Source organism: Narcine bancroftii, chromosome 2 (genome assembly GCF_036971445.1).
Source record: "Narcine bancroftii isolate sNarBan1 chromosome 2, sNarBan1.hap1, whole genome shotgun sequence".
NCBI lineage: Eukaryota > Metazoa > Chordata > Chondrichthyes > Torpediniformes > Narcinidae > Narcine > Narcine bancroftii.
The window spans coordinates 324,681,739-324,708,508 of NC_091470.1; the positions used below are offsets into that span (position 1 = coordinate 324,681,739).

Genomic DNA, 26,770 nt, shown 5'->3' on the forward strand with positions numbered 1-26,770 from the left:
AAAGTTGATTTTGTCAAGGGATACCATCAGATCCCAGTCCATAAGGATGGCATTCCTAAAACGGCCATTATTACCACTTTCGGGCTTTTTTAATTTCTTAGGATGCCATTTGGGTTGAAGAACGCCACTGAAACCTTCCAATGGCTTATGGACGCTTTGGGCAGGGATTTAGAGTTCGCTTACATCTATTTAGATGGCATCCTCATAGCCAGTCAAACTGAGCAGGATCACCACCTGCATTAACGCCACCTGTTCCAACGGCTGTAGGAGTTCGATCTTGCCATCAACCCTAATAAATGTCCCAACTTCCTTGGACACAGGATCACAGCCAACAATGTCTTTCCCTTATCCAGCAAGGTAGATGCAGTCCATGCTTTTTCAAAACCTACCACGGTTAAGGCCCACACATGTACCTCCTGCCAGGCTTCCAAAATTCAGCGGCACATCAAGGCACCTTTTCAACCTCTATCACCGGTTCATTCCAGCAGCTGCTAATATTCTTCAACCACTGTTTCAGATCTTCACCAACAAAGCACAGGGACGTTACCTGGACAACAGAGGCAGAGGTTGCATTTACAACTGCCAAAGGCGCTTTGGCCAACATAGTAATGCTCACCCATCATAATCCGACGCTTCCCTTGCACTTAACACTGACACCTCGGATACGGCTGTAGGTGCAGTTCTTGAGCAGTCCGTTGATGGCCATTATCAACCCCTTGCTTTCTTTAGCCGACATCTATGACCATCGGAGATGAAATATAGTGCATTTGATCGGGAAATGTTGGCATTGTATCTAGCCACACAACACTTCCGACATGTTTTGTAGGGTTGGCATTTCACTGTGTTTACAGACCATAAGCTGCTCGTTTTTAACTTCAGCAAAATGACGGATCCATCGTCGGTCAGGCAGCAGCGTCACGTTGTACATTTCTGAATTCACGACGGATGTACGCCATGTCTCAGGTAAAAACAATCTCATCACTGATATGCTGTCCAGACAGACTGTACATCATATTCAGGGTGGCACTGACATTCCTGAATTAGCCAGTGCATAAGCCATGGACCCCAATGTTGAGGCATACAGTACTACCATTACTAACCTGGACATACAACACATGGCATCATAACTGGGCGGCCAAAAACTACTTTGTGACATGTCTTTGGACTACCCTAGACCGGTGATTGCGGCATCTTGGAGGCAACACCTTTTTGATCAGGTACATAGCTTATCTCATCCATCCATCAGAACATACGTCAAGCTCATGTCGAATAAATACGTATGGCATGGACTGAAAAAAGACGTTGCTCAATGGGCCCACACATGTACCTCCTGCCAGGCTTCCAAAATTCAGCGGCACATCAAGGCACCTTTTCAACCTTTCTCAGTGGTACGCCAGTGGTTTGAACACGTGCATGTGGACCTGGTCGGACCATTGTCAGACCAAAACATGAGATACATCCTAACAGTCGTAGACCATTCCACGTGCTGGCCAGAGGCCATCCCATTGCCATCCAGTGATGCTGAGACATGCACTAGAGCATACATTGTCAATTGGATTTCTAGATTTGGTGTCCCGACACATAACTTCAGATCGCAGAGCACAATGCATTATGGACTGCCCTTGCACACTTTTGTTGGCACACACCTGCACCACACCACAGCGTACCACTCACAGTCCAACAGCCTTGTGGAACATTTCCACCGACAACTCAAGTCTAATCTAAGACTGTATTTAAACAGCAGTTGAAATCCACTCCTAAAATCAATGAGTAATGGTTTAGATCAGGCAAGACTGAAAAATAACTATTCAGTTAATGTTGGCTCATGAATATTCAGCTCATAAAGATTTGCTAATGTAACCAAGTTGTTACATAATTTACCTGAAAGAATAACAAAATGACCTAGTTTATCTAACACGCTATTATGAAATACAAATGGGATATTTTGATTAATTGAAATAGAAACTCCTCTAACTTTGCTTCCAAGGAGGAATGAAAACATTGCCCTTTCCACCTGAACATAGGTCTATCTTTATCAGAATTTACAATATGGGTTTTCTGTATTAAAAAAAAACTATCTGCTTTTAATTGCCCATTACTCCATGGCACTGGAACAGACCATTCATTCCTTTTATGTTCCAATAGATAATTTTAATAGGAGAATCATTTTAATTATTAATTATTAATTTTAATTATTATGGCTGGATGCTTTGGCTGCACCCAACAATGCCACAAGAACCCCCAACCTCTATTCAGGACTAAATATATAAAAAACAAAATATAACTAGAAAGTGACCATGAAAGCCTAATGACCACTAAATAGAAAAAAAAAACCTTCTGACCCTCCCATGTCTAAAGGTCAGCAACCAAAGTTGTGATCTGCTCAAAGAAATATAGATATATCCAAATCATTAGATAAATCTTGGGACTGTCCACTTTGAAACAATTCAGCCTTACAATCAAAGGAATGTATCTCTACATCATTTCTATTAATGCAAGGGTTAATGGAAATGACTCATTCTATTCCTAGCTGATTTATTCAGATTTTATATCAATTTATTATTCATCATTATCTTTTTATTCTTATTGTCCGATGCAAATTAGAAACAGTGATGGCTTTTGCCTCCAGAAACATCACATCATATTAATGTTTCTGATGCCAGAGTTGTAGCTGAACTGGAAGAATCTAGACCACAATAATTTCTGAAATACAACTTTGGCAACAAGATAGGCTAGATGTCCATTGTATTGAGCCTTTTAAATAAAATCCAGCTGCTGACCTGGGTGGAACTAAAAGGTCACTTGGAATCTTTTTCTTGTTCCTATTTTCACCACCAGAGCCAACGAAATTAAATGAACTCTTCAGAGGGCCAAAGATAGATGTTGATTGTGTGGCCTTTGACTGAGGAATAGGGTTAAGCATGTGAAAGAATGATGCAGACTGGCATGGGAATAGGGTGAAAAGACTGAGGACAATGTCACCTGTGACTTAGGGGGTTTCAAAGATAAAAAGACTGTGAGCTATTCTTTCGCTTGCCATTTCATCCCACAAGTCCATGCTGCCCAATTTACACCCAATTAACCTATAAATCTGGTACATTTTTGAAGAGTGCGAGGAAACTGGAACCTCCGGGGAAAACCCACGCAGACACAGGGAGAATGTAGAAAGTCCTTAAAGAGAGCTTGGGATTTCAACCCCAGTCCAGATCACTGGCACTGTAAAGCCGTTGTGCTAACTGCTACGCCAACTGTGCTGCCCCCATTAATGCTTCAACTAATGCTTAATACTGTATTAATGATAGAATCTTGAACTTAAACTAAATCTTCTAATAACTGGCTGCTGCACCTTTTATCTTGTCCAGGCTCTGTTCCAGCCTTACAGAAAAGGGACCAAGGAGCTGATTTCCAGAGGTCAAGTGACTGAGTGAGATACGACTATAACTAGTAAAAGTAAAGACAATGAGAATCAGGAAGAAAACTCTCCTCTGACCAGAGACCTGAGTAGTGCAAAGGAAGATGGGAGACTCATTATTCTAACCTACATATATCATTGAAGCAACTCAGGCCAATCACCTTCAGATGCTTCATCAATGATCTTCCTTCCATCATATCCAGAAGCAGAAATGTTCACTTACAATTGCACAATGTTCAATTTGGTGTGTGTTTTATCAGATAATGAATCGATCTAAACCTCCATGCATACAATCTTCAAACATGTGCCAATTAACCTTTGAGCCATGCACGTATTAGGAAATGATGATCTCCAAAAGCAGAATCCACACATTTCTCCTTTATATTCATGATGTTCACAGTTCAAATATTTCATCGTTAACAAACTGAGGCTCCCAATAGACGAGAAACTTAACTGGATCAGGCACTCAAATATTGGCTGTAAGAGCAGATCAGAGAGTATATATTTTGCGATGAAGTCTTCTTTGACATCTCATGCCTTTTCATTATCTATATTTGATTAAACGATTGGGAGGTTATTGTTTTTTCACAATAAATGTATAGGTAAATGCAGCAAGAAATTGGAAGGGCTGTGGCATCTGAAAGAAAGACAACTTTAGTCTATTACTTTCTTCTGATCTATGCTCTTTGAGTAACTTTCACACAGGAGGTTAATTCAATTTTACCTCAATTTAGACAAAGGCATACAGCTCAGTAACAGGCCCTTCTGGCCCATGAGACTGTGCCGCCCAAATACCCCAATTAATCTTTAACTCCAGTAGGTTCCTGAAAGGTGGAAGGGGAACTGGAACACCTGGAGGAAATCAACGCAGACACAGGAAGAACGTACAAACTCCTTACGGACAGCGCTGAATTTGAACCCGGCTCACTGACACTCAAATAGTGTTACACTAACAACTACAACAGGTGTCCCCAAACTTTTTAGAACATCGCCCCTTCATGGAATCCTTGATCATTCATAGACCCCCAGGCATGTACAAATAAATAAGTCAATGTTCATTACATATTGAAAATAAAGCTAAGGCTTTATAAAAAGCAAATGATTACAAGTTTTAAAAAAACTTTGCTTTTGACTGGGAAGATACCAAATGGAGCTGGATCCAATTCTTCAGCATCGGATGCAGCTGGAGTCGACAACAGCGACTCCATTCTTAACATTGGGTGCGGTGCTGTCTGTCTCAAAGAAGTTGCCTCGGGCTCCTGGGCAGGAGCAGGGACCTCAAGCTCCTGGCAGCAGCGGGGACCTTGGGCTCCCAGACGGAGTGGGGACCTCGGGCTCTACAATTCTTTCAACCTCAAAATTTCAATCAACCCCTCCGCCCCGACATTTATTGAACTCCTGCCATTTTTTGACCCCTTAGATAGTCCCATTGACCCCCAGGAGTCGTTATTGACCACTTGGGAAACCCCTATACTGTGCTAAGCATATCACCCTTGTAAATTCAGTAAATAATTCATGCTGCTTTGTTGAACTTTATCGGAAATATTCTCACCACACTTTAGTGTATTGCATTTTTAATTATATTTTTATGGAATGTTAACCTTTTAGAATTGTGTAGATGTTTCCTTCTTTACCTACTCACATTGCCATTCAAGCTTATTGACCAATGCAAAATTAGGTGATTACTATTTGGCAAGGAAATCAGAGTTTGATGTTATTATTCAATTCATTATGACTTTGTGGCAGTAACAAAGGAACATTTATCACTATGAAGAAAACAACAGAATTTTTATTTTGCCAGTGTATAAATTATTTTTAAAATAAATATGTTTAAATATATAAATATGAATGGGGTTGTCTAAAATATTTTGAAGGCTATTTCAGACACCACTATTCTTTTCAGAAGAGGTAGTAACTTTTCATTATAGCATTATGCCTCAAACTTGTTTACAATCCAGTGTTATCTTTTCCAATACTTGTACTAAATTTGGAAGAGGGGTAAATGAAGTTTTTCAAGCAGATGGGTAGGTTAATTGGCTATTGTATACTTCTTCCGCTGCCTGCAATTTACCTTCAAGTATTTCCATTGGAAATTCTTTGGCCAGAAGGTGTACTTAGCTGTGTCCTAAAAACCTATGCAAACCAACCGGGTATCGTTTTTGCAGAAATTTTCAACCTTTTGTTGAATGCCAAGCTGTAGTCAAGCTATAGCCAAGTTGCAGCCCCCACCTCTTGAAAAGGACATCTATTATTCCAGAGTCCAAAAGCAAAATGACCTGCCTCAAAGATTATCGGCCAGTGGCAATGATATCTACCATGGTGAAATGCATTGAGAGGTTGGTTATGGACTGGATCAACTCCCATCTCAGGAAGAACCTGGATCCATTTCAGTTCACCTATTATCACAGCTGGTCAATGGTAGATGCCATAACCCTGTCCCCATATTCTGCATTAGATTAAGAGGATGACAGGGGACACCTACGCCAGGCTGTTGGTCATTGACTACAGCTTGGGATTCAACACCTTCATAACAGCAAAACCTAAGATCAAACAAAATGATCTGGGTCTCTGTTTGTCCCTCCGCAACTGGATCCTCAACTTCCTCATCAGCAGACCCCAATCAGTGCAGCAACTTCTCCTCGTCACAGACCATCAACAACACCAGGGCACACCAAGGCTGCATGCTTAGTTCCCTTCTCTATTCCCTGTACACTCACAACTGCATAGCCAAGTTCAGCTCCAACTGTGAATATTTATTATCTATATTTCGTATTTAATGTCTTTTATAATTCAAATTATTTACACTATTGCTGTTCTTTTTTTAGTACATTTTTAGCTGCAGCACATAAGATTTTCAGTGGATATGTAGTTTATACAAAGTTTATGACAATACACTCGCAAATGCTGAGATGCCATTTTGGTCTTGGAGCAGAAATTTTTTTATGTCAGTGATCATGTCACATTTTTTTTCAAACTGAGGGCATTTTTTCTAGTTGGAAATTGTTTTTAGCATTGGAGCTCAAAGTGCAGCTACTTGATTTAGAAGAATGATACGGATGTGTATGTAAATAGGGTATAGCCATTGAAATAAATATTTTGCATTTCTGAATAAATGTAGATTCCAATGATAAATCAAAATTCTATAGGGAAGAAAAGCAATCCATGTTTTATTCCAATAAATTATAGAATATATTGGAATAAAGCAAAAAATTTTAATGTCTTGAAATCAATAGTAAATCTGAGGATTAGGAAAGCTTCAGAAACCAAGATGAGTTAAAGTTTAAAAAGATATAATTAATATAAAGTAATTAGAAAAGGAGTAAACACTTTTCAAGAATTTCTTCAAATTTAAATAGATTAAAGTAATAATTTTAACTTGAACCTTCTAGAAAGGAGATAAAAGATGTTAGCAATTCCTCCTGGACCTAATGAATAGCCATTGCAGAAAACTGTGCTGTCATTTGTGTTTAATCAAAATTAGTTAAATAATAAAGTATTTTCTTGCACAAGACAAAATATACTAATGTTTGTTTTCATTCTTATTTACATACAGTAGTTCTAATATTAAAAATGCAACCTAATTTCATTCACAGAGGTGCAAAAAAAAAAACCAGATAGGTAAAGTAGCAAATATTGGGAAGGATATCCAAGAAGATGGCTCAAATAGTGGAATTTAGCTGATATTGAAGAAGGTAGACAGGAAGAGGTAGATAAAATTCCACATTAAAAACATAATGGACAAGAGGTCGACGATATGTGAATGAAAGACATTGCACAGGTAAGTGGGAGCAACCCCATAGATGGGGGAGTTAACGTGAGATTAAATAATGTAATTTTAAGGTGTTTGGTGTGAAGGCAGCAAAGGTCAATGAACAGGTCACAGTGGGATTTAATTCAGACAATAGAGAAGATGGTTTGACAATAATTGAGAGTTTGGACTGCACAGGCTTGGGAGATGCTGTTGACAGTCACTTGGTGAATTGCTGTGGTACATTTTGTTGAGAATTCACAAGACATCAGTATTAGGGAAAGTGAATGTTTAAAGCAATGGATAGGGTGTCAGTCAAGTATAATATTTTGTCCTGAAGAGCAATATTAATCCCCTGAAAAATTGTTGGGGATGTACTCTTCCAAACAAATTGAGGGTATTCATTACATGTTTGATTTATTTCCAAGGTGTTGGAAAACCTTGGGGAGTCTGTAGAAGATAATGCTAAAAGATACACATTCTCTGACCCATTCTTGTCATTACAATTTTGGTGTAGTCCAGATAATATTTTAGTTGATGGAGATAATGACACTGTTGTCTGTTAAAGGCTCATAGGTAAAACTCTCTCTTTTAATGAAAGTGTTAATTCCCAGTGCTCATGAGACTTAAGTTACTTAACCACTTGTCATCCCAGGTCCAAAATGTTTTCCAGATTTCAGCAAGAAGTTGTAAAATTATACAAACTAGGGTTGTATTCCCTGGAATACTGAAGTAAAATGGTTGATTTTTAATCAATTATCAAGATATCAGGGAAACTGAGTGTGATAGAAATAACCGATATATTTCCTCGCTTAAATTAATGCTAAAATTATATTTAAAATTTCAAAACTCTTACCATTCTTGTCAGCTCTTCGTAAAATCTGAAATGGAACATATATAAAAATATACCATCAGTGCCATGGTTAAAGTAGTAAATCTTCATGCTGGGGAAAAATCTGTCAGTTAATGAAATTACTGCCAATTATCATTTCCTGTAGACAAATCACCAGTTCCATGAAATTCATTGTGATGTCAACAAAGACACCAAAGAAGTTACATTCTAAGTATGCCGATCTCAATTTTTAATTTAACCACTATTTGGCCATAAATTGACAACACAATTATATGCAAATTCTACTTGGAATTAGAAACTAAAATATGGAAATCAGTACATCAAAAATTCTGACCTAAAATTATTTATTAGAAATGTATAATTTAAACATGTAGATTGCATAAACAGGCTTTTCGGCCCATGTCTGCTGACTATATTGTCAATGTAAACTAATCCCATCTACCAACAACACATAGCTCTTATCCCTCTATTTTCTGCATATTCAGAAGAAATAGGAGCAGGAGTTAGCCATTTTCCCCCTCTAGCCTGCTCTGCCATTCAATATTATCATGGTAGATCTGGCTGTGGACAGCTCCACTTACTTGCTTGTTCCCCATAACCCTTAATTGCTCTATTATGCAATAATCTATCTAACTGTGTCTTACACATATTCAATGAGGTAGCCTCTACTCCTACCTTGGGCAGAGAACTCCACAGATCCACTAGTCTCTGGGAAAAGCAATTCCTCCTCATCTCTTCCCTAAATCTACTCCCTGAATCTTGAGGCTCTGTCTCCTAGTTCTAGTCTCACCTAGCAGTGGAAACTAGGTGAGACTGCCTCTTATTTCATTGATCTCTTTCGTAATTGTATACATTTATATATGATTTCCTCTCATTCTTCTGAATTCCAACAAGTTTTGATCCAGACAATTCAATCCCTCATAGACTAAGCCCCTCATCTCCAAAATCAATCCAGTGAACCTCTTCTGCATTGCCTCCAAAACCAGTTTATCTTTCCTCAAATAAGAAAACTGGAAATGCACACAGTTGTCCAAGTGTAGCCACACTGGTATCTTGTACAGTAGCAGCAGAACTTCCCTGCTCTGAAATTCAATCTCTTTAGCCATGAAGGCCAATATATTATTTGCCATCTTAATAATCTGGATCTGCAAACTAATGTTTAGCAATACAGGCAGAGGCACCTCTAAGTGTCTCTGCTCGAAAGCCTGCTGCAATTTTGCACCAATTAAATGATAGTCCAATCTACTGTTTTCTTTCTAAAGTGGATGTCAGCAAACCTACTGGTAATGTACTGCATCTGCCAGACTCTTCCCCACTCACTTAACCTATATCTCTATATTTTCTCAATATCCTCTGCACAATTTGCTTTCCCATTCAATTTAGTGTCATCAGCAAACTACGTATGCTACACTTGGTCCCTTTCTCTTAATCATTTTTGTATATCATGATCAGCACTGCATCACCCCACCTACCACTGCATCACCCCACCTACCACTGATTGCCAACCAAAGAAACAACCATTTACCCACCTTCTATTGTTTAACTTCTATATGTTACTTATTCTCATACATTCTCATTGTATTTTACGTAGCACCTTGTAGAATGCCTTCAGGAAATCCACACCCACCTGTTCCCCTCTATCCACTGCAAGAGTTTGCGAAATACCCATTGCTATTCTGTCTGTTTCTACTACCTCCCCTGGAAGAGCATGTGAAATTCCTACCATCCAATATAAAATTCTGCATCACAATCTTCTTTATACTTATCCCCCTCATTTTAATCATAGAATTTGACACTTTCATCTTGGGAGAAATAGGTTGTGACAATTTATTCTCTGTAGGTTACTCATCATTTTAAATACACTTAGCTAATCCCTCAGCCTTCGACACTCCAGAGAAAACAATTCAATCTTGTCCAACCTTTCTTTATAGCCAATAGCAATTCCGTTGAACCTTTTTTGCACCCTGTCCAAAGCCTTCTGATGGTGTGGCAACCTCACAATATTCCAAAAGCTGTAACATGTCTTTGCTCCCAAATAAATGCAAACATACCCTTTGTCTTCTTTACCATCCCATCCACTTGTGTTCTACTTTCAGTGAACTATGAACCTGTACCCCAAGTTCCCTCTGCATATTCATGCTTGTAAGGGTCCTGATATTTACTGTATACTTGGATTTGAACTCCCAAAATGCATCAGCTCACTCTTGTCTAGTTTCAGTTCCATAGAATCATAGAACAATGCAGAAAAAAAACAACAGGCTCTTATAGTCTGTACCAAACTATTATTCTGCCTAGTTCCACTAACCTGCACCAAGTCCATAGCCCTCCATACCTTTCCCATCCAGATTTTCCTAAATGTTAAAACTGAGCCCACATTCACCATTTTACCTGGCAACTCATTTCATATTCTCACTACTCGCTCTGTGAAGAAGTTTCCCTCTTGTTCCCCTTAAACGTTTCCCCTTTCACTCATGACCCATGTCTTCTGATTCGTATTACACCTACCCTCAGTAGAAAAAGCCTACTTGTATTTAATCTATCTATATCCCTCTTAGTTTTGTATATTTCTATCATATCTCCCCTCATTCTTTTACGCTCCAGGGAATAAAGTCCTAACCTGTTTAACCTTTCCCTGTAACTCAGTTCCTGAAGTCTGGGAAACATCTTAGTAAATCTTCTCTGCACTCTTTCTAACTTATTGATATCTTTCCTGCACTTAGGTGTCGAAAACTGCACACAATACTCCAAATGTGATCTCACCAATGTCTTATAAAACTTTACCATAACATTCCAACAATACTTTGATTTATGAAGGCCAATATGCCAAAAGATCTCTTTACAACCCTATCCACCTGTGATGCAACTTTCAAGGAATATGTATCTGTATTCCTAGATCCATCTGTTCTACCACACCTCTCATTTACCATCCTATCATTTATCGTGTATGTCCTTCCTTAGTTTGTAAAATGCAACACCTCACGCTGGTCTAGATCCTTCTTAAATCTTTGAAAACCTTCCTCGCTGTTCACAATGCCTACAGCCTTTCTATCATCTGCAAACTTACTGATTCAATTTGCCACATTTGTATTGGGAAGGGTTGTGGCTGTCATGTGACAGCATTGCCCCATGCCTAGTCAGAGGACACACCAGCTGCCAATCAAGGTTTGGTTCCACCCCATCCATGCTCCCAACCTTATTTAGTCTCATGTAAATTACCTGGACTGGTCTCTCCAGCCTGCTAGTACTTGGCCTTGAGCCATTGGATCTGGTAATTGGATTAACCTTCCTGGCACCAAGCCATGTTTCTCTGCTAATGACCTGGGTTGAACCCCCAGACCTCCAGTGTCCTAAAGGTACCATGAGTGCTTTGTTCTCCCTCTTTTGCCATCTTCGAGTGACCATCCTGCTTCGCTCCAGGCTGAGGAATGTGGAACGGTGCTGGAGAAACTATTGGTGAGCTATGCACTAAATAAGGTGGGGAGCATTGATTATTGCCCCCAAGTAGCATAGAGCCATGCCTGAACAGAGCCAAGGGGTGGTAGGCATCGTATTGACTTTTCCCTTGGTTGTTTGTGTGTGTATGCATTTTGATCCCACTTTCGTTATTAGTTGCCTGCATGTGTTTAATTGCTGACTTTTCCCATGATCACTAATAAACTGTATACGTTGTTCATTGCCAACTTGACTTTTCCCACGATCGCTAATAAACTGTATACATTGTTCAGTGCCGACCTGACTTTTCCCACAATCGCTAATAAACTGTATACGTTGTTCATTGCCGACCTGACTTTTTCCCATGATCACTAATAAACTGTAAACGTTGTTCAGTGCCGACCTGACTTTTTCCCATAATCGCTAATAAACTGTATATGTTGTTCATTGCCAACCTGACTTTTCCCACGATCGCTAATAAACTGTATACATTGTTCAGTGCCGACCTGACTTTTTCCCATGATCGCTAATAAACTGTACGTGTTGTTTTACTATTGCTACCTTTTTTTCACAGGTGCTGTAAATAGCATATGTGTATGTGTGTACGTGTGTGTGCTGCAACTGTTACCATTCTCCCACATTTTCCCTTCAGTAAATAAAATCCTTTGCTACCAAAACTGTGTGTCCAGAGTCCTTGCCTTTGAGATCTATCAAATCTGTTGCCTCACTCACCACACATGGCCCTGTGAGCAGGGTCTCAGGGGCTGGATACAGGAATGGGAAATGTTCTGAAATAGGGACAAAAAAGCCAGTCCAAGCACCGAGGACAGGATCCCTAGGTGGACAGACAAAAGGGAGGGATTTGGGAGTTTGGCCAGCATGCTGGCAGACCACGGTAAACCAGTGGACTGGTCCAAACTGTTGGATACACAGGGTGAGAAACTGCGGCATCACATGGTCTCCCTCCTTAAAAGGTCAGGGTTCCCCAAAGCTAAAGGGAGTCAAAGTGGTGCCTTTTGGCTGTTCACATCCCTCCTGAGATGGTAGGTCAGGATCACTGACCAGATCAAGCATTTATGCAGCTAGAAGGACAGGGAGTTAGAGGAGCTCTAGCAGCACTGCAGCATGCTGCAGGAGGCAGTACGAGCTGCCCAGATCCGACCCAACGATTTTGAGGCCAGGGGGACTGAAGTAGCCTGTAGACTAATACAGCTGCAGCAAACACGGGCAGCCCGCCAGTCTGGCTGGCAGCCAGACCCACTAAAAGTTCGAACTCTGATACAGCAGGGCAACAAGCTGGACATATAACTGGGGGGACAGTTAAACAGTGACGAAGAGGGAGTGCCCGAGAAGCCCAGGACCCACAACCACCCTTCACCCTATGCCCCTGAATCCCTCCATGCTCAACCCGTCACCACGCAGTCCCAGGTCCACTGCAGAAGGGAGGGGGATGAGGATGACCAAGTCACAGTGAGGCATTCCCATGGTCACGCCGAAACCACGGAGGCCCAGGTTTTCTCCCCAAAGGAGCTGACCCAACTGGCGGGTTGGTACTGCTAACGGCCAGGAGAGAACCTGGCTGCATGGCTGCTCCAGCTGTGGGATGAAGGACCCCCCCAACTTGAGCCTCTCTCATCAAGAGGCGAGCACCTTGAGGAACCTCTCTGACCAATAAAGCATCAACAATGCCCTTCAGGCACTACCCTGTGGGATCGGGTAGTGACTGTAGTGATGGTCAAGTACCTTACCGTCCTGGAGTGGGACCTACATGGGCACCTGCAATGGGGCATCATTATTGAGGGCACCTGGGTTAATTGAGAGTGGACGATGGTAAACGGTATCTACCAGGGAGCCCACGACTGCAATTTTTTAGAGAATACCCATATGACCGGTGATCTAGCAGGGCACCTGGTCACCACCATGTGCCCGGACTTAGTCAGTGATCCTGCCCCTCATGGTACCATCTAATAAGTGGACCATGTGGGCCGCCATCACCCTCTTGGAGGGGCTAGAATACATGCAAAAGGGGACACTCACCCAGGTTCGTAGGGCAGAGGCAAGGGATGGAACCACAATCCCTCCCTGCTTTACACGCAGGCAGCTGTACATGGACTTTCTGCGTGCAAGGGCAGACCACAACAGCATAGATGGGATCCCCAACTCTGACCTCTACGCCTGTGGAAGGAGTTTTGTGAGTGAAGACAGGCCAGGGAAATGCCTGGGCTCAAGAATGACATAGAAAGCACCCCCAACCCCCAGACCATGTGGCTGGACCACCCGATACTAACTCACCCTCTTCCCCATCCCACTTCAAACTGTAATTCCTGCTCTCAGGGCAAACTCAGAGAGCTGCTGAGTCAGGAAATGTCCCATCTCCACTAGCATGGCAATTCACTCACAGGGTGGCAGACCCCCACCCCCCTTCGAATAGGATGAAGGCCAGGGCCCCTGGCGCATTCACTCCATTGCCCTATCCCATTTTTGAGACCCATCAAACCTGTTTACTCACTCACAACATTATCATGCAGATCATTGATATAGATGACAAACAACAATGGTCTTAACACTCATCCTTGAGGCACACCACTAGTTACAGGCCTCCAGTCTGAGAAGCAATCATCCACCACCACTATCTGGCTTCTACCGTATAGCTAATAATTAATATAATTTACTACCTCACCTTGAATACTGAGGTCTGAACCTTCATGACTAACCTCTCATGGGGGACCTTGTCAGGGGTCTTACTAAAGACCATGTAGACAAAATCCACAGCCTTTTCTTCATCAACTTTCCTGGTAACCTCCCCAAAAAAACTCTTTAAGATTGGTCAAACATGACCTATCACACACAAAGCTATGTTGACTATCCCTATGAGACTCTGGCATTCAAATAGTTATCTATCCAATAATTTACCTCACCAGCCTATAATTTCCTGGGTTACTTTTGGAGTCTTTTGAACAATGGAACAACATGAATTAACACCTTGCCTCTGGCTAAGGATGTTGTAAATATTTCTTCCAGGGCCCCATCAATTTCTACACTAGCCTCCTTTGAGGTCCAAGTGAATATCTTGCAGGCCCTGGGGATTTATCCACCCTTATTTGCTTTAAATCAGCAAGCACCACCTCCTCTTTAATCTGCATAGGTTCCATAACCTCACAACTTGTTTTCCTTACTTCCTTAGATTCTGTGCCAGTTTCCATGAGTAAATACTGATGAAAAAAAAACATTTCAGATCTCTCCCATCTCATCTGGCTCCATGCACAGCTGACCACTCATCAAGGGGACCAATTTTGTCCCTTAATGTCCTTTTGCTCTTAATATCTGCCATTTCTCCACCAAAAATACAAATTTATCCATATTCTGCTTATCATTTGACTAACTTCCTTGCTATTCACAGCTTCATCAATGTATGTGTCATCTGTAAACATAGTCATCAGATCACCTTAATATTATTCCAAATCTATTACCCTGTATATGTATTAGAAACAACAACTGTACAAAGTACTGGTGAGACCACACCTGGAGTACTGCGTGCAATTCTGGCCTCCATATTTGAGGAAGGATATACTGGCCTTAGAGGCAATGCAGAGGAGGTTCACCAAGTTGATCCTGGAGATGAGGGGTTGGTCTACGAGGAGAGACTAAATTGCCTGGGATTATACTCATTCAAGTTCAGAAGAATGAGAGATTTGATAGAAACATATAAAATTATGAAAGGGATAGATAAGATAGATGCAGGAAAATTGTTTTCACTGGTATGTGAGACCAGAACTAGGGGACACAGCCTCAAGGTTCAGGGGAGTTAATTTAAGATGGAGATGAGGAAAAACTTTTTTTTTTCCCAGGGAGTAGTGAATCTGTGGACTTCTCTACCCAGGGAAGCAGTTGAGGCTACTTCATTAAACATATTTAAGGTTCAGTTAGATAGATTTTTGCATAAAAAATGAATTAAGGGATATGGGGAAAAGGCAGGTAGGTGGAGTTGAGTCAATGATCAGATCAGCCATGATCTTATTAAATGGTGGAGCGGCTCGATGAGCCAGGTGGCCTAATCCAGCTCCTATTTCTTATGTTCGTATGATTCCAAACCCAGGCCATCTTTAATTTCCCTTAATTTTCAGCATTATGAAGTGATCATTCCTTTTGTGATCACATGGTTCATTAGTCCATGCCCAACCATTGCCTTTTACATAGTATTTTCTCATGCACCTGCCTAAGATGCAGTCCCTGTCCATTTTTTATCCTTCCCACATGCAGTCCTTTCAGATGGAAGTTTTATTGTCAGCTTTTCACATAGGCAACCATGGCATCACCCTGTCTTTACATCCCTTCCACAGCTTACAACTCAAAACGAATTTGTGTTCTCTTTCCCAATTTTTGTCCTAAAATGTTAACTATATTTCCCTCTCCACAGATGCTGCTGAGTGTTTCCAGCATTTTTTGTTTACGTTTCACATTTCCATCATCAGCAGGTTTTTTAATTTTCCTTTCTGGCCTTGAAAGTGTTTTGGACCTGAAATGTCAACTCTGTTTCTGGCTCCATACGCACACACGACCTGATTCGCAGAATATTTCCAGCATTATCTGTTTCCATTCCAGTTTACTAGGATTTGCAGTTGTTCAATATCGGTTGGGGAAACGACCTAAGGTCAACTACCCAGCAAACCAGCACAAAATGTAGCTTCGTATCCTCTAAGTTGAATGGTCTCTGGTCATGAAGGCTCTCGAAAGCAATTTGGCAATGGTCTCAAAGGACTTGCAAATTCGTCACTGCCGCTACAAAAGGAATTCAAATCACCTAAAAGTTAAACCCAGCTTTGTTTTTTTTTAACTTATTTTGGATCGATCTCCACACTAAAGCGCTACAGTCAACAAATCGTAGTTCTGAATTGATAGCTCCTCAAATGTATCGACTCAATGTTTTCGCTGGTCTTTGCAGTCTACTCTTCGGCTTCAGAATGAACGGAGGCTGGGATTCTTAAAACTGAAAATAAAATAGATCACCTCTTTTAACATTATAACTTAAATGTGAAGCGATTTTCAATTCAGTTCAAAGTTTATTGTTTAATTTGCACTTTCATGTCAATACAGTGGAAGTAGATCAAGTGGCTGCGAACCGGCCCTGAATTTTTTGTAATACGTTATTTGAAACCAATTTTTCTTTCGATTTCTTAATTCTTAAAAGTCCGGCGTAGGAGCTTTAGCAGATACAATTAAATCTCCAAAGATTGGACTGAATCAGATTCAGATGTGGCGGCAAAAAGAATATTCTGCAAAGGACCGTTTCACTCGCTTATCTATTCTAAACCCCAATTTGTTCGAAGCGCTTCTTCGTCTCCCAGGCTGCCGGAAAAGTGCCAGGAAAGAAACCACAGACTGCTCGCACGCAGCTGCTGCTCTTAACTCAGGTTCGCTCGTAATAATCGTGTTCGGTGGATGAGATGTTTAAGTATTTTGCGCAGTACTCACGTCCAGGAAAATCGACATGCCTTTCTTCTGATGCAGCGGAGATGTCGCATCACAATCCGATGCTTCGGTTGAGAAAGGATGCGTTTCTGGACAAGCCATGGTTTAATAGATTTACGATTTTTTAAAAAAATCTTAATGACTTTGTTCTTCTCAATTATATCTTCAGAAATCTGGCACAGATCTGCGCAAGATGTCTTTCTGAAGGTGATCCCTGCGATCTGCCGCTGGTTGGTGTATGTTTTAATCTGAGCAGGTTGATGTTGCTGTTCTCGGAGCGGTGCGGTCACATGCACACTCATTCAGAGCCGAAGCCTCGCAGAGAGACGCTTACCCGCTCACTCTCTCACCGATCTGAGCACAAATAATGCGGGCTCCATGACAGCCTTCACCAAAAAAGAACAGGGGCGCTGACTGGGTATGCGGGTGTCTCATTGATCTCTGCCTTTCTCCTCATTTCATCCTTCCTGTTTCTTTTCCACCTCACGATTAACTTTCTACCGCTTTAATCTGGTCCTCCATTGTATTTTGACATCTGATTTGTTGTTATTTTTAGGTTCTTGCGGTTTTTTTTCTTTTCTGTTGTCTCACACTTATCCATCTTCCTGCTATGAAATTATTGTCACTGAAAATCTGGTGCAAAATGCACAGCTAAATCCATATTACTCGTTTGACAGCAGCTCCTAATGTTAAAAGAGGGATCCTTGACATAAAACATGAAGCGCAAAAGCAGAACGGTTGCCTTTACCAGTACAGTTTAAGAATTTTGAATGCTCACTTACAGCAATATAACGACATAATAAAACGGTGAATCTGTATAAGAACAGGATTATAAAACCACATGAGTGAAAATGAGCATTCAATGGACAGGGCTCCAACACCAAGTTGCACATCCTGCAAGAGGAGCCAAGCCAAAGACTAGTCTTTGCCAACAGACCCACTCCAATTCCTTCTGTGGAATACTTTCAAATATAATTCCATGTTCTTCATCAAACAAATTTCAATCTTGAAAATCAATTTGGTGAATATTCATATTTTCTAGAGAGTGAAACAGCACCAACTATTTTCCAGTGGTTAAATGTATAAATGAAGTACAGGTTAAACTAACCCTCACATTGGAAATAAGGGTATCCAAAACAAAAGGCCCCTGTTTTCACAAGATCCCATTATTTCTTCCAAAAGAAGTTACCCATAAAAAATCACCAGGTTATAAAACGTCAAGCTTGAATTATATTATATATTGAATTTCTGTTTTCCAATTGCAATAGTTGAAAAATGACCCAATATAAAAGTTTCACATCTCAAATCAAATTTGTCTCCCTTGTGAGTTTCTGTTGATGGAACAATTTGCATACTTTCATTTCGGCCTTTTAGTGAACTGGTTCTTTTGTATATAAGTGCACTGCAGGTAAATTTCTAAATATAAAAATGAGGACTAAAAATTAAATGGGAACCAAAATGAAGAAGCAGAGGAAGAGGTAAATGGTACACAAGTAGGGACAGCTGGTAGAGAGTTTGTGTGGAAGGACAGGCAGATGGCAAAATTGCAGCAATGGGGATGTGTTGCAATGCAACATGGACACAGAGTCAAATGTAACAAAGGCCTGAAGGTTTTGTATTTGAATGCAAGTGGCATAAGAAATAAAGTGGGTGACTTTGTAGTACAGCTAGAGATTGGTAAGTATGATGTAGTGGCCATCATGGAGTCGTGGCTAAAGAATGAATGTCATTTGGAGCTGAGTGTCTGTTGTGTGTGGAGGAAACATGGCCTCTCTGCCTGTCAGCAATGTGTATATTGTAGGTGGTCATGTGTCCTCCTCGTCTGAAACTTATTCAAAAGTCACATCATCTGTCAATCAAGGTTGGACTCCAGCCAACCCATTAGTGCACACCTTGCCATTGGCTAATTTAAATCACTTCGGGTCATTATTGGCTAGAAGTACAGATGAGCACTGTATATAACACAAATGCACAGCACATTCTACCTCTCTGTCTCATGGTCCAAGCCCCAGACATCGCTCCAAGCCAAGTCCCTACTGTGGACATTGCTGGAAGTGTCGCAGGTAAGGTGTGCACTACATTGAAGCTGAGCCATAGTATTGCAATAGATTAATACTTGCAGAGAGCTGTACCCACGTTGGTCAGTGAACAGGGTGTGTGTAAGAGTCCCTGTTTGTAGTGTGTGTACTAAAGTGTGTGAGCGGGTCGGGTATAGGTTTACCGAAGTCCAATGTGAATGTATATATTATCGTTTAAGTGAAAAAGTGATTCAGTACCATTTAATGTTCTCCTCTGTTTGTCTTCCATGTGTTTATTAAAGTTACGTGATTGTAATACTTGTGCCCAGATTCGTCTCACTGGTGAACACACCAAACCTGATACTCTTTTCAACATGACAATGTCCCAGGATACACAGGTAGGCAGGTAAGCAAAAGGAGTGGCATGGCTCTGATGGTAAAGAACAGCATTAAATCATTAGAAAGAGGTGACACCCTATCAGAAGACATAGAATTGTTGTGGGTTGAGTGAAGAAATGGCAAAGGTAAAAAGACACTCTTGGCTGTTAAATACAGATCTCCAAACGATAGCCACGATGTGGACAACAAATTGCAAAAGCAGATATAAAAGGCATGTCAGAATGGCAATGTTATGTCATAGGATATTTTAACATCCAAATAGGTTGGGAATGAATCTCAAGAGAGAGATTTTGTAGAAAGCCTTTGAGATGGCTTTTTAGAGTAGCTTGTTGATGAGCCCACGACTGGTTCAGCTGTACTGGATTGAGTGTTGTGTAATGCACTTGAGGTGATTAGAGATCTTAGAGTAAAGCCACAATTAGGGGACAGTGATCACAATATGAATAAGTTCAATTTAAGATTTAACAAGGGCAAAATAAAGTCTGATGTGTCAGTATTTCAATGGAGTAAAGGAAATTACAGTGGCATAAGAAGGGAACTGGCCAAAGTAGATTGGAAGGGGGCACTAGTAGGAAAGATGTCAGAGCAGCAATGGATGAAGTTTCTGCAAGAAATGGGGAAAGTGCAAGAGAAAAGAGAGAAAATACTCGTATTGAAAAATGTCACAACTGTGGCTGACTAGGGAAGTCAAAGCCAACGTGAAAGCAAAAGAGAGGCCATACAAGGAAGCAAATATTAGTGAGAAGATAGAGAATTGGGGAGTTGGAGAGGGTTCAGGGATGTTCACAAGGATGATTCTGGAAATGAAAGGGTTAACATATGAGGAACCTTTGGAATTTAGGAGAATGGGGGGGGGGGGTTCTCATCGAAACATTTTAAATGTTGAAAGACATGAACAGAGTAGATGTAGAAAGGTTGTTTCCCATGGTGAGAGAGTCTAGAACGCGAGGGCATAATTTCAGGATTGCAGGGTGTCTGCTTAGAACAGAGATGCGTAGTTATTTCTTCAGCCAGAAGTGGTAAATCTGTGGAATTTGTAGGGGCATATCTAGGATATGGCAGGCATAACACGTACCTGGGGTGCCACTTGAAGGAGGCTAGGCCCCCCTGCCCTATTCCCACCCTACCACCCCCGGGCACTGAGCCGCTGCCAGCTGGACATTCAAGTGACACTCACCCGTTTCTTCTACTCTCATTTCTTCTCCTACCGTTCGCTCTCAACTTATAGCTTTAACTTAGCTATGGAATAAATATAAACAGTCAAACTGGGAAAGTGCTTAACTGGGGAAGGGCTAATTATGATGGGATAAGGCAAATAAATTGGAAACTGATGTTTAAGGGTGAAAGCACAGAAGTAATGTGGAGGAAGTTTAGGGACCACGTGCAGAGTTCAAGATAGATTTGTCCTACTGGGACAAGGAAAAAATGGCAGGAAAAGGGAACTGTGACTGTCGAATCAGGTCAGGAAAATAGTCAAGAGGAATAAGAAAGCATACATTAGATATAAGAAGCAGGAAACAAAAAGGGCCCTTGAGAAGTATATGGTAGCCAGGAAGGAGCTTAAGAATGGACTTAGGATCCTGAGTTCAAAGAAGACATGAGAAGGCCATGGCATGCAGAATTAAGGAGAACCCTCAAGGCATTCTATGTATATATGAAGAATTGAAGGATGATGAGAATGAAGATGGGGCAGCTAAAGGATAAGGGAGGTAACATGTGCCTGGAGGTAAAGGAGATTGGGGAGGTCCTAAATGAATACTTTGCATCAGTATTTACAAAAGGATCTTGATCACGGTGAGGTTGAAATTGAACATACCTGTGTGCTGGACAATGTGGAGATTAAGGAAGAGGAAACATCGATTGATAAATGGGAAGTGAGGGAAGAGATATCTGGGGAAGTAGCTATAATCTTTGAATCCTCTTTGACTGCAGGGGAGGTGACAGAGGATTGGAGAGTGGCAAATGTGATCCCCTTATCTAAAAAAAGTAATAGTGAGAATCCTGGGAATTATAGACCGGCAAGTCTTACGTCGTGGTGTGCAAACTAATGGAGAAGATTCTTAAGAATAGGATCTATGAGCATTTGGAGAAGTGGAGTCTACTCAAGGATAGTCAGCATGACTGTGAAAGGAAGATTGTGCCTCACGAATCTGAGTGTTTTGAGGAGGTACGAAATAAACTGATGAGGGTAGGCTGGTAGATTTGGTCTACATAGAGTTTAGTAAGGCAAATGCTTTACAAGGTTCCCCATGAGAGACTCAACCAGAAAGTCATAAGTCATGGGATTAGTGGAAACTTGGCTGAATGGATTAAAATATTGGCTTGTAGGAAGAAATTAGAGTAATAGAGGAAGGAAAGTATTCCGCCTGGAGATCAATGACTAGAGGAGTGCTGCAAGGATCTGTTCTTGGACCCCTGCTCTTTGTTATTTTTATAAATGACCTGGATGAAGAGGCGGAAGGATGGGTCAGTAAGTATGCGGATGATACAAAGGTTGGAGGAGTTGTTGATGGAGCTGAAGATTGTTGAAGGTTACATGAGGATATTGACAGAATGCAAAATTGGGCAGAAAAGAGGCAGATGGATTTCATTCCGGCTAAGTGCGAGGTGATGCATATTGGAAGAACTAACCAGAAATCTGTGTACAGGGTTAATGGTCGGGGTTAAGAACTGTGCGTGACGAGCAGCAATTGACAATGAAGCAGACAAAGTTTCATTTTAAAACAATAATTTTATTTCTAACTCTTAAACTATACTCTTAACCCTTAAACTATCCTTCACAAGAACATGTGTGTGTGTGTGTGTGTGTGTGTGTGCACGCGTGTGATATACCCAAACCATTACAGACCAGGCCAAAATCTAGAAAGTTACTTAAAAGTTCAGTCTTTCAAATTCAGTGTTAAAGCATAGGCTTTTCAAATTTGATGCCCAGAATTAATATCGAACTGATGGGAAAACTGGAGTTGTAGCTGCTATAGCCTCACAAATTCTTCTTGCATTGCCTTTGAAGAAATGTCCATTCACATGAGCTGTAATCATAACATTCCAGGTCCTTTTGTAGGCAAGACTCAAACTGAGCAGCCTACACAAAGCTTCCATGACCCTGGCACCGATCTCTCCAAGTGACCTCCACTGTTAGTCACAGTCAAAATGAAGCACTTTGCTTCCCAAAAAGACCCTCTTGGCACAGATCAATCCACCAAAAAGGCCCAGTCATTCACAGAGCATACTTTGCTCTGAATTCCACAAAAATGATTGGCCACAAGAGCTGCTTCAAAAAGCTGCTTTAAAAAGCTGCTTTCCCTGCTGTGGAAGCTATAGAGAGAGTGCAAAGATTTACAAGGATGCTGCCTGGATTAGGAAACAAGTGTTATGAGGCAAGGTTAGCAGAGGTGGGACATTGTAGATATACTCATTAGTGGGGAGGGTTTTGCCTGTGATGTCCTGGGCAGTGTCTACTACCTTTTTGAAGGCTTTACGCTCAGGGGTATTGGAGTTCCCATACCAGACCATGATGCAGCCAGTCAGCACAATTTCCATCTCACCTCTGTAAAAATTTGCCAGGGGTTCTGGTGTCATTCCAAACCTCTGCAACCTCTTGAGGATGGAGAGATGCTGACATGCTTTCTTCATTGGTGTGTTTGGTCCAGTAAAGATCCCCCGAGATAGTGAATCCCAAGAACTTAAATTTGCTCACCCTCTCCACCTCTGATCCCCCAATGATCACTGGATTGTATTCCTCTGGCTTTCTTTTTTCTGAAGGCAACAATTAGCTCCTTAGTTTTGATGACATTAAGTGCAAGGTTGTTGTTGGTACACCATTTATCCAAGTTTTCAATCTCCATCCTGTCTGCTGACTCATCCCCTTCCTTTATACAACCTATTGCACTGGAATCGTTGGAAAATTTGTAGATGGTGTTATTGTTGTACCAAGCTATATAGTTGTAGGTATAAAGCGAGAAGAGCAGGAGGTTAAGAGCACAGCCCTGTGGTGCTCCAGTACTGATGGAGATTGTGGAGGAGAAATTCTTACCAATCTTCACTGATTGTGATCTGGAGGTGAGGAAATCCATTATCTAATTACACAGTGGAGTTGTTAACTCCCAGTTATTGGAGTTTGATGATCAGTTTTGAGGGAATGATGGTGTTAAATGTTGAAATGTAGTCGATAAAGAGCATCCTTTTTCTTTTTAAAACATTTTTATTGAGATTAATATATTAATCCTATGTACAAAGTTTACTCATATAGCACAAAAGCATGTCATATCATATACATATTACAAATTTACATAAATGTAATTCAAATCCATACATAATTGTTGATTAAACATTATTTCATAAAAAATTCTGGATAGAAACAGAATGAGTTACAATATAGCAAACCTTGGTCATAACACAAAGTAATATCTATCTAATGTGATAATATGATCTAAGAGAACCATAATTAAACATATAAAATCAATTAATCTAAAAAAAGGAATGTAAAGAAATTTTAAAAACTAAAACTAAATCTATTTTAGCCCGTCCTAGCCCCAATCAAGGATAACTTTTTTTAAAAAAGGTAAAGATATGAATTGAATAGTGACCTTTAGCGCCCAGACAAGGAATCGCTGGAGCATCCAAATTACTTAAATCTGCCAATCATGATAATATTCTATGAATGGGCCCCACACCTTTTGAAATTGAATCTTTCTATCTATAATGTTGTATCTAATTTTCTCCATTATATCATGTAACCATGGTGCATGAGTAGGTGAAGGTTCAGCTTTCTACTTTATTAAAATTGCTTGTCTAGCTATCAACATGATAAAAAGCCAAAACTTTCTCTTGAGATGCAGTCACAAGTGTATCAGGTTGGGGGTGTGGCAAGATGGCGTAAGGAATAGACGTGCCTTCCAGCCCTCTCCCGACTCTTTGGTATTGTTTTGTCTTTAAATGCCCGTTAAAACCTTTTTAAAGGTTAGATATAGTTAGAGCTGTTAAACTAGTTTCCAATGGTACAATTGTTGAAAAAAAGCAAGAAAAAACGGCAACAGATCATTAAGAAATTACATTTTCCGAAGATATCAGAGCCTACCTGTTTACAAGAAGCCAGGACTCAGCGTGGAATAGATCCAGGAGGAGAAGCACAGGAATCAGCAGCGGAGCTCCGTTCTTTGCCGGTAGGGCTCTTTAAAAATGGCGCCCGGCAGCCCTTAGAACAAAGGGCTAGCCGGGCGCGTGTATTTCAATCAACGCCCACTATGAGCACTGTTACAGAGCCTTTGACAGCTGAAACAGCTGGGAAGCCGCCAGCTGAAGGCTTGCAGTTAAAGGGACGTTCATTGACTGATGTAGCGGTGGCGCTGCGAAGTGCACCACCTGTAATGAAGATTTCTCTACAGACTTCAATGTGTCGGAGATGCTTGACAGAATATGGCTTGGGGATAACCCTCGCCATCAACCTCCAGATATTACTGGGGAGATTATGGCAGGGGTTTCTACACAAAGTCACACTGCAAGAAGAGCAGTTAAATTAAGGGAGGGAATACAAGATCCTTTGGCTATTCAGAAACAACAGGATTCTGAATCTACTTCTGAATAGCCAAAGGATCTTGTATTCCCTCCCTTAATTTAACGGCTCTTCTTGCAGTGTTCAGGGTCTGAATCTACTTCAGTGGATAAGTTTCTTAAGAGTCTTGAATCTGTTAGCTGTTACATTGAAAGAATTCGCTAAAACTTTAGATCAACTTGATACTAAACTTAATACCTCGGTGGATATTAATACTCAACAGATGGCTGATTATGGAGCTTTTAAGCTTAAAATGAGTGAAAGACTTGATTTTTGTGACCAAGGTTTAGTTGAGGTACAAGATCAATTAAAAGGTGTCAATAAAACAATTGAAACTTTACAAATTCAGAATAAAAATTTAGTGAAAAAGGTTAATTATTTGGAGAATCAATCCAGATGGAATAATATAAAAATTGTTGGTTTACCAGAAGATATGGAAGGATCAGATCCAAGAAAATTTTTTACTGAGTGGATTCCACGAGCATTAGGACAAGATAAGTTCCCGGAAGGCTTAATACTGGAACGTGCTCATAGAGCTTTGAGAAGAAAGCCTTCTTTTGGACAAAAGCCATGACCTGTTTTGGTTCGTTGTTTAAATTATTATGATAGAGAGACAATTTTGCATGTGGCCATAAGAAGTGCACAACAGGGGGGGCGTAGCAAGATGGCATAAGGATCAGACGTGCCTTCCAGTCCTCTCCTGATTCTATCTTATTGTTTTGTCTAGAAATGCCCGTTAAAATTTTTTAAAAGTTTAGATAACTTCAGTGCTGTTAATTTAACTTCTGACGGTACAATTGGTGAAAAAGAGCAAAAAAAAAGACAACAGATCATTAAAAAACTACATTTTCTAAAAGTTCAAGTTTTGGAGCCTACCTACAGAAAAAACATCGGGTCTCAGCCTGAAATGGATCCCAGGAGAGAGGTACAGCTTTCGGATGTAGAGATCAATGTTACATCGGTAGAGCCCCCTAAAGAGGGCGCCAAACAGCCTTTAGAACAAAGAGTTACTCAGGTTCGCACATGTGCAGTAGCATCTGACGGCAATGTTATGAATGAACGACTTGTGAATCTTGAATCTAAATTATCTTATACAATGCAGGGATTATCCAAGATTATGATTGAACTTGGTACTAGGTTTAATACTCTGGTGAAAATACATTCTCAACAGATGGCTGAGTTTGGAGCTTTTAAGCTTGAAGTGAGAGATAAATTTAATTCGTGTGAAGAAGATATAGACGAAATACGGGATCAAGTTTTTGATGTGACCAAAAGGGTCAAAGACTTACAACCTCAAAATAAAAATTTGGTGAAAAAGATTGATTATTTGGAAAACCAATCCAGACGGAACAATATAAAGATTATTGGTTTGCCGGAAGATATGGAGGGACCAGACCCACTAAAATTTTTTATTGAATGGATTCCACAGGTGCTGGGTCAAGAACATTTCCCGGAAGGTATAATACTGGAACGTGCTCACAGAGCCTTGCGTAGAAGATCTATTTCAGGTCAAAGTCCAAGACCTGTTTTGGTTCGTTGCTTGAATTATTACGACAGAGAAATAATTTTACGAGTGGCTATTAGAAATGCACAACAGAGAAAATCACCCTTGATGATTCAAAATAATCGAGTTTTCTTCTATGCGGATTTGAGTCAAGAAGTTATGTTCCAACGACGGAAATTCAATCCTGCTGAAGAGTTGTTGTGGAAGAAAGGTTACAAGGCAACCTTTAGATATACAGCTGTTTTGAAGGTTTTCCAAGATGGTTGCCAACCAAAGTTCTTTGATTCTTCAAAGGAAGCTATAGCATTTGCTCAAGAGCTGCCAATTACTCAGTTTCAACAGAGACATAGTCCGCCGCGATCTCTAAGGAGACAAGAGATGGAA

The 26,770-nt window shown here is 40.7% G+C and overlaps 1 protein-coding gene and 1 long non-coding RNA gene across 2 annotated transcripts in view; both read right to left on the bottom strand.

Moving 5' to 3' along the window:
- Positions 1–26,770, bottom strand: part of LOC138755621 (N-terminal EF-hand calcium-binding protein 1-like) — a 201,760-nt gene that overhangs the window by 114,032 nt on the left and 60,958 nt on the right.
- On the bottom strand, positions 3,643–8,127 carry LOC138755622 (uncharacterized). The gene is made up of 2 exons (XR_011352428.1): positions 8,017–8,127; positions 3,643–3,960 (listed from the first exon to the last, which is right to left on the bottom strand). It is a non-coding gene; the product is annotated as an uncharacterized lncRNA (long non-coding RNA).